Raw genomic sequence first — 8981 nt, 5'->3', positions numbered from 1 at the left:
ATGATTTTTTGGCATGTTTCAGGAATATAAAAAAAATCCCAGTGCAAAGCACTATCATTTATATTCAGTATACATTTTGATGCTAAAAAACACCTAATATTTTGTATGCTGAAACACTTCAAGAGCAGCTCACAAGCTTGGAAAGACAACCTAGTTTTTCTGCAGAAGTAGCATGGTCAAGTAGAAGTAGCTCAGGCCTTTGATTCCTGACACCTGGAATTTAGTGAGCTGGGTACAGGGGCAAACAACTGGGACACATCTGGGCCCTCGGTTTCAAGTGCATATGAGGGTGCTAGATAATCTCTTTTGTCACTTCTATCTTGACTCTATGAGACCATGATGTTTGAATGACTTAGGCATAACAGGGAAGTCAGATTTTTAGCCTTTAGATATGAAAGATCCACTTCCCTCCTGTTACATTTACTCTCAAAATTCCAAAAAAACTAGTCTACACAAATTATTTCCAAATTTACCCTCTCTCACCATATTTTATCCCTTTCAGTTAGAGCATAAAGTCTATAACTCACATGCAATATTATGCAAAGCTGTGGTACATGCTTACATGTGCTTTGGGGAGTAAGGGACAAGGAGTTTCATTAGATTTTCAAAGGGATTCGTGACCTGAAAACAACTGAGTCACTTGTCTAGTGTCTATCCCTACTTTTTCTGTATAATCTAGCCACTATGTAATCCCATCTCCTCCTACAGTTGCAAATATTTCTCTTTGAAAGTTTCCAACTCAACATTGAGATTTAAGTCTCCATAAAATAACTAACTTTTTGGAGCCATAAATAATTGGATTCAAACTCTAGCTCTATAACTTACAGATATGAAATTTTGGGAAATTTATTTAAGCCACAGGTTACTTGGTTTCAATACACAGACTATTCTTTGAAATACTGAATATTCATTTAAATATTTTGTACACCTACTATATGCCAGTAGGGGGGAAAAGAGGCTTGGGTTTCTTGTTTTGTTTTATTTTGTTTTTATATAAGATGGTTAAGCAAAAACTATTTGATTAGGTCACATTTGAGAAGAGACCTAGAGGCAGAGAAGGGATGAACTTTGAAAATGTAAGAGAAAAGAACATTCCATGCAAAAGGAACAGTACACATGAAGGCCGTAAGGGTGAAACCTGCTCAACAAGTTCCAGGAATAGCAAGAAATGCATCTTGGTTCGAACCAGCACTGGAGAAGTTAGAAGGTGAAAGAGGTCACTTGGCATTTTGGTAAGAATTTCAGCTTTTTTAATTCTGAGGATTATTAGCATTGGAAGAGCAGGATATGACACAAGTTTTAAAGGAACAACTGTGGCTGTTATATGGATCATAGGCTGAAGTGGGTAAGAGTGAAAGTAGACCATTTAGGGAATGATTGTATTAATCTACGTGAGATGCAATGTTGGCTTATTCCAGGGTAGTATCAGTAAAGGTGGTGAGAAATAGATAAGTTCTGAATTTATTTTGAAAGTTGCACTTACTAGATTTACTTATGGAGTGGATGTGAAGTGTGAAAGAAAAAACTAAGTATAGCATACCTCCTTTTGTTTTGTTTGCTTCAGTAATTGAATACGTACAGTTGCCATTTCTGATAACGAAAGAGCAGAAGACGATCTGGGTGAGAAAAGTGAATTCAAGACTTTGATTTTGGCTATGTTAGGCCTGAGATTTCTATTAGGCATGCGGGTTCTGGAAAAGTCTAGCCCAGTGCATTTGTCAGTGACTTCAACATAAGAATTGTGCTTTAAGACAAGACTGTGTACAAGATCACTTAGGGAATGAGTGTAGGTAGAGGAGAAAAGAATGTCAAAGACTGAGCCTTAGAGTATTCCTACATTGAGAGGTCAGGGATGTAAAACCAACCACAGAGACTAAAAGGTGCCTCAGTAGGATATTTATTGTAAAAATTTGTGTGGAGTAATGGTGTAAGGAATAAAAATATTAATGGTCTATTTTCAGGGTAGTACAGCTAATGGAAAACAACTGGTGGCCAGCTTGCACAAACAGCGTAGTGGATGTGCCAAACCGCAAAGTGGCAGTTAGAGGGTCTCCCTAAGGAAACCTGGTAACAAGGAGGAAACAGGATACATGAGAGAGGACGTGACAGTGCGAGGAGCTGAGTACTTCCGTGACTTGCCGTGAATGCCTTCCAGAGCAAAGGGAGGAGGGAATAGCCAATCATTTTTAGACATGATCGGAAAGATTGTACCTCCCCTAATACTCAGCCAATGGGAAACCCGGGGAAGGGACCAACGCACTAAGGGAATAGGAGCCCCGCAGTATCTCCACTGGGTGTACCTACATACCAGACACCCAGTCTTGCAGGATGACCATTAAAGCCTCGCTTTCACTGTACTTTTTGTCTCCAAGTCCATTTCTTGAGTTTTGGATGGGGTGAGGGTATTTCTCACAATGTGTATATACATTTATTGGGCTTTTAAAACAATGGCTTGTGTATTTTAAACCACCAATGCAACATATTTCATTTATAGGAACCTCTCTAGCTTTAGGCATAGTCTAAAATTTGTAATAGCAATTACCCAATGGATATTAGTATCTGATTGTTCTGCTAGCACTTCAAATTGAACATATCTGGCGCTGAGACCAATCACCTTCTCCATAAACCAGATGATCCAGTGTGTGCTTTACCTTAGTATGGAGTATGAGTGCTCTCCAGAGTAGGTAGAGTAAAATTAGTTTCAAAACAAAATATTTTTATGTTTATTCTATGGCTTTGCTGAAGTGCAGAGTTTTAAGAATTTGCTTTTTGAAACATGATTCTATAACAAAAATCCAAATTTTTTAATGATGGCATTCCTGGCCTTCAGTGATTTACACTAAACTTTTTCCATACCATCCCATATTCCTATTTGTTTCTAAGAATAGCCTATAACTGTTAGTCCATTTTATTAAGCCTGTTCTGTATAGTTGCTAAGTCACCTCTTTAAATTATCTTTCTTCCCATCTCTGTTTGGTTCAATAATATTTAGAGTGTGTGTTGCCACAATAGCACAACTCCACCATATGGAAAGCTTACCTGTCCTTCAAGGGCATCTCCAGTAAGATATTCATCCAAAGCTTTCCTATTGCCAGTCAGGAGGCTCCTCACTGTCCTCTCAGAGCATTTGGCTTTTACCTTGCTTATAGTATATCCCACTTGTACCTATAACTTATTTAAAAATTATTGTGCGTGACCTCATTTCTCTTCTAGAATTTATTTTATTTACTTATTTATTTATTTTTATCCTTACCCAAGCACATGTTTACTTATTTTAGAGAGAGGGGGAGGGAGGGAAAGAGAAACATTGATTGGTTCCCTATCCTGTACCCCAACAGGGGACCAAACCCACAACCCAGGTATGTGCCCCAACCGGGAATTGAATCTTCAACCTTTTGGTTTACAAGATGACACTTCAACCAAGTAAGGCACACAGCCAGGATTCTTCTAGATTTTTAACTGCTGTAGAGTTCCTGAATATCATTTATGTTAAAGTAATTAAACAAGGTGGCCATTAGAAGGAAGTGGCCTTGGTAGCCTATGTATACAAAACGAAACCTGAGCCAGACCCAATTCCTATATATGCACTCGTAAGGAAGAAAACAAAATTTGAGAACAACCAATCATAACCAGTCTACTAGACTTTGCCCCCAAAAGTCAACCACTTACACTCTAGTCAATCAAATCATTTTCTTCCTTTGTTTCTGCTTGTTGAAGGAGGTCATGGAGAGCATGTGACCTGCAAGCTGGACCTGGACAATTGAAGGCTCCTCAACCCCTCCTCAGTCCTTGAAATATACACTATGTCTACTCTTGCAACAGCCAGAGCTTTTTAAAGGACACAGCTTTGAGAGAACAATGTGTTGTTGAGAACATCTGGGTGGTATACATGACTGAACTCTCTTAAGGCCTCTATATAAACTTTTAAGGTTCTGCAGGGCAGGTGCAAGATCTGCTCATCTTGTGGCCATCAAAGACAAGCCTCCTATATAGAAGTTCCCTTGCTTATTAAAACTGCCACCTACCAATCTGGAGAGGTCTGCTTTTTCCTTCAGTCTCTCCTTGCCTTCCATGTATGGGGACCCATTGCAGTTTTCACCTGGGAAGTTCTGAGGATAGGAGCCAACACCGCTCTATTAAAGACTCTCCTCAGCTCCTGTTGAAGGAGTGTGCTCCTAACCACTTTTGAGTTTGGTGTTGCCTGAGTTGAGTTAATGTTTGCTCAAATAAACTCTTGAAAATTGTAATGTACCTGTTAATCCTTTAACACTTTGACCACTAACATCTTTCTCGATTGTCTCAATATGTATTCAACAGTATTCACTGTACAGCAACAGCCTTATTTTACAAAATAAAGTTCTAATGCCCCACAAGTTTGAATTACATACCTGGGGGCCACACAGTAACCTTGACAGAATTATGAGAATTATGCTAAGTTCAATTTTTTTCTCATTACACCATAGTAAATATAGATTTTAATACAGTAGACTATTGTCTGGCTTTATAGTATTTCAAATCAATAATCCTGTCAGTAGTAAAAAAGAAAAATACATACTGTCAAATATGTCAATAAATATATGTACTTTTCCAGTTATGCACTAAGAAAACCAATAACATCTATGCGTAAATTACTTGTAAATGTCTTTTCATCATGATTTTGGCTCCTTTTAATTCCTCTTGAAAAACCTTTATTTAAATATAATTGACTCAGAAAAAATCTTCATATATTTAAAATATACCATACAATGCTTTTACATATGTTAATACACATGAAACCATCATCAAAATCAAGATAGTGAATATATTCATCACCCTCAGACGTTTCCTCAATTCCCTTTGCAATTACGTCCTCCTGTTACTTTCCTCAGTTCTCCGATACTTGCCAAACTCCCACCTCAGCAGTTCTATAGAAGAGTTTGCAGGCCTTGGCTGGGTGCTCAGTTGGTGACAACATCATCCCAATACACCAAGGATGTGGGTTCAATCCCTGGTCAAGGCACACACAACAATCAACCAATGATGCATAAGTAAATGGAACAACAAATGGATGTTTCTCTCTCTCCTTTCCTCTCTCTCTCTCTCTCTCTCTCTCTCTCTCTCAAAAAAAAAATGAATAAACAAGAAGAGTTTGCATTTTAAGACTTTGTGTTACAATATCAAATTAAAAACCAATCCATGCAGTATGTACTTGTTTTTGTCTGGTTTCTTTCACTTATTATTTCATTTACTTCTCTCAATTATATTGAGATTCATTCAGATTACTGCACTTTCCATAGTTCCCTCTATGTATTGCTGTAAGTAGTATTCCATTGAGTGGATATATCAGTTTGTTTACCCATTTATCTGTTGATGAAAATCTGGGTCATTTCCGGTTTGGATCTATTAAAATAAAGCTGCTATAAACACTCATGTACAAGTGTTTGTATGGACCTATGCTTGAATGTCTGGGAGTAAAATGGCCTGATCATTCAGAAGTGTTTGTTTAACTATTTAAGAAATTGCCAAACTATTTTCCAGAGTGGTTGTACTGTTTTCCATTCCCACCTGCAGTATATGGGACTTCCAGTCCTTCCACATCCTTACCTCAGCTGCCTTGGTTTGGCTAGTCTTTTTTTATTTTAGTCATTCTAATAGGTAGTTCCCCTTTGAACTTCAAAACACTTTGAAATTTAGTACAATGTGGTAAATCCATTAATATAAGTAAGTAAAAATTATTTTAGGAGCATAGCAAAGTGAAGTCAAAGAAAGGTTAGAGAAGATTTTTAAAGATTTACTATTTGAAAGATATATTGACATTACCCAGCTAGAAAGAAAAAAAAAAAGAAACAGCAGCAAAAACATAAAAGTATAAAAGATCATGGCATCTTTTGGAGACAGGAAAAGATGTGTATAGATGTGCATGAGTGGTGGGAACAAGGTTGGAAAGAAGGGTAGAACGCAGATTTTAAAAGAAATTTTCTGCCATGTGAAAGGGTCAAGAATCTTGAGGCTGGGGACAGGCATCCTTTTGAAAATTAAAAAAAAAAAAAAACAGACAAAGCTCTGAAGAATGGGATATACAGAAAAAAGATTTTAAGCAGGAGAACACTTAAGAGGCTAACCAAAAGAAAATGATGAGGGCCTAAATTTATGCTTGATGTTTTAGTTTTCAAATAAACAAAAACTCAACATGATCATAATTTTAAAATTTTCTCTCTCTCGCCCTTTCTCTCTGTCTCTCTCTGTCTGTCTCTGTCTGTCTCTGTCTCTGTCTGTCTCTGTCTCTGTCTCTGTCTCTGTCTCTCTCTCTCTCTCCCCTCCCTGTCTCAGAAAGACACTGATTTCCCTAAGGTCCAAATCGTTTATTATATACTTATCGTTTATTATATACTTATGATGGAATTCCCTGAGAAGGAAAGCTTTTGAATCCTTAGCACTCTTTATTCTCTTAAAGATTTCCACTGTTATTTAGTCTTTAATATGAGAAAGCCCACAAAGCTCAAAACTCTCAGCATAGCCTTTAGAGCGATTACAGAGGATTTTTATTAGCTTACATAGGTCTCACTGTAGAGCACCACATTCTCTTCAGTAACTCCATTAAGTAGGAATAATTATTCTTGCAGTATATTGGAGAGCTCCATAGGGTGAAAGCCACAGCATATGGTTTTGACTCTGATTACTCCACTTAATAATTTTAAAAAGTTCGAGTTAAAGCACTGTATGGTATAAATTTATAAGTAAAATTATGCCTGGAGTATATAAAAATTTTATTATTTATGGCAAAAAATTGCAAAAAGGCCCTTTCCACAAATTTTATTTTTCCATAAGAGCAATAATTTCACAATATAATAAAATGGTTACATTATGTTTTTTCCAAATATATCTTAATATATCTTATACTAGAACAAGCTGAAACATTTCAACTCTACACTTACATGCATCTGAAGTATGTCACAAACATAATCTTGAAAGTGCTTTCCGTACATTAAATAGAATATATGGCTCTATAGTGATGATTACTAACTAGTTTTGGTATAAAAAAAAAAAAAACAATTACTTGTATCCTTTATACACAAAAAACTGTGCAAGTCTTCAGGGAACAGTTGCTTGTATGTTACCTGTTTATGTATTTACTCAACAAATATCCACTAAGTTTCTACAATGTACAAGGCATAGTTATTAGATAGACAGACCCAGCCCATAACTTCATAATACTTGCATTCTTGTTATTTGATTTTTAATGTCCTCTGTAGTATTAAGTTTCTTTAATACATCTCTACTCCAGGGTTTTTCAAACTTGGCACCATTGACAACTAAAAATGTTTCTACATATTAAAAACTAGTGCCTTGGAAACAAAATCAACCCCCCATAGAGAACCACTGCTCTATTCAAACAAGAAGAGAGTGCTATGTTCTTCATTCTAATGCTGTTTTAAACATATATTGACATTTACATATATATATGAAGATTTATAAATGATGCCCAAAATTTAAGTACAAATTAAAATAAAAATTCCATTATACTGATATTTCTTATAATGTCAATGTTGTTTAATAGCTTGACAGTTGATATTATATAGTCCAAGAAAGTAGATCTGACTGAATACTCAATTTTTAATGTGGAAATGTAGTAGGTTTTCTTTTGAAATGTAATCTTTCATACTATTTTTTTAAAGTAACATTTAATTTCTCCTAAGAGCTCATAGTAGCTCAATAATTAGAAATCAAAGTATGTTTTAAATAAACATGAAGAGTTATGAAATAAAAGGTGGCTCCTCTGCATCATTTACATTTTTCAAGTGCTCCTGGTTGAAGGCTGAGAAGTCAGGACTCTCTTCCAACATGGTCCAAGACCATTCTACAAGCAAGTCTGTAGCCATGATTCAGAGATGAAGCTAAAACAAGTTCACAGAAGATGAGTTAAAAATCCTTACCAAAGCATTCAACCAAAAGTCTTACGCAGGTTACACTACCAAACAAAAGCCTGCTTTAGAAATCAAGAGTTAAGAGTCCAGAATCCATATTAGGTTTCAGAATTGAAGAGCTAGGCACTGAGTCCAGGGAAGATCAGAATCTGAGGAGGACTTGGAAGCCAGCCAAGACCAAGATCACCCTGAAGAAAAGGTTCAAAGTAGAGAAGGTAGAGTGTAGTACCAAGTACACGTCCTCTCAATTACACTTCCTCTCAATTACACTTCCTCTTAATTACACTTTCTCTCAATTACACATCTTTATCACAGCAGTTAGGAATAACCCTTATGCTAATATTGATTCCAGAGAACAAATTGCTAAGAAAATTGGGTTTTTATAGTCAAGAATCCAAGTTTGGTTTCAAAATCAAAGATCTGGATTCCATATCCAGAGAAAAAGAAAACCTGATGAGCCCTCAATAACAAAACAACCAGGAGTAAGATTTCTGAGATGAGAGAGTTCAAGGTATAGAAACTATAAAAAATGGCACTAATCTCACCAGCAACTGTCTTCTTTCTCTGAAGCCAAAACAGAATGGACTGAGAGACAAATTCAGTGTACTTGCTCTCACCAGACTGGGCTTCAAATCTCTCTCACTCTTCCTGGCAACCTACCCTTCTAAAGATACCTTCTAGCTTTTCCAGAAGCTGAGCCTCCTGGAAACTCAACAGGACTTAAGGAGGCAGAAAGATACAAAACACCATGCAGTCCTACCAACAGAGCCTATCTCCACAGTTCAGCAGGTGTCAAGGATGATGAAAATAAAATTATTGATATTATTTTAAATCATTGTAGTATTGATATTTTTCTATGACTTCCAGCCAAGATGGAAGCATAGACAGACCTGTTGCATCTCCCTCCACAACTAAGGAGGAATAAACCTACCTCAAAACTAGAAACAACCAGAAGTTCCAAAAAATTAAACTGCATGGAAGTCCAACAAACAAAGATATAAAGAAAAAATACTCATCCAGACAGGTAGGAGGGGTGGAGCCAGGGCGGAGCAGATGCAGTGTGGTGGTGGCAGCAGC

At 36.6% G+C, this 8981-nt stretch overlaps 1 pseudogene; it reads left to right on the top strand.

The window, feature by feature from the left end:
* The first annotated feature begins 1116 nt into the window (after nucleotides 1–1116).
* Nucleotides 1117–8404, top strand: LOC150012303 (double homeobox protein A-like; annotated as a pseudogene).
* The last annotated feature ends 577 nt before the right edge of the window (nucleotides 8405–8981 follow it).

Source organism: Furipterus horrens, unplaced genomic scaffold (assembly GCF_987537825.1).
Source record: "Furipterus horrens unplaced genomic scaffold, mFurHor1.1.pri manual_scaffold_4, whole genome shotgun sequence".
Classification (NCBI taxonomy): Eukaryota; Metazoa; Chordata; class Mammalia; order Chiroptera; family Furipteridae; genus Furipterus; species Furipterus horrens.
Note: the sequence above shows the minus strand (reverse complement) of the source record. Positions and strands in the feature narration are given on the sequence as shown.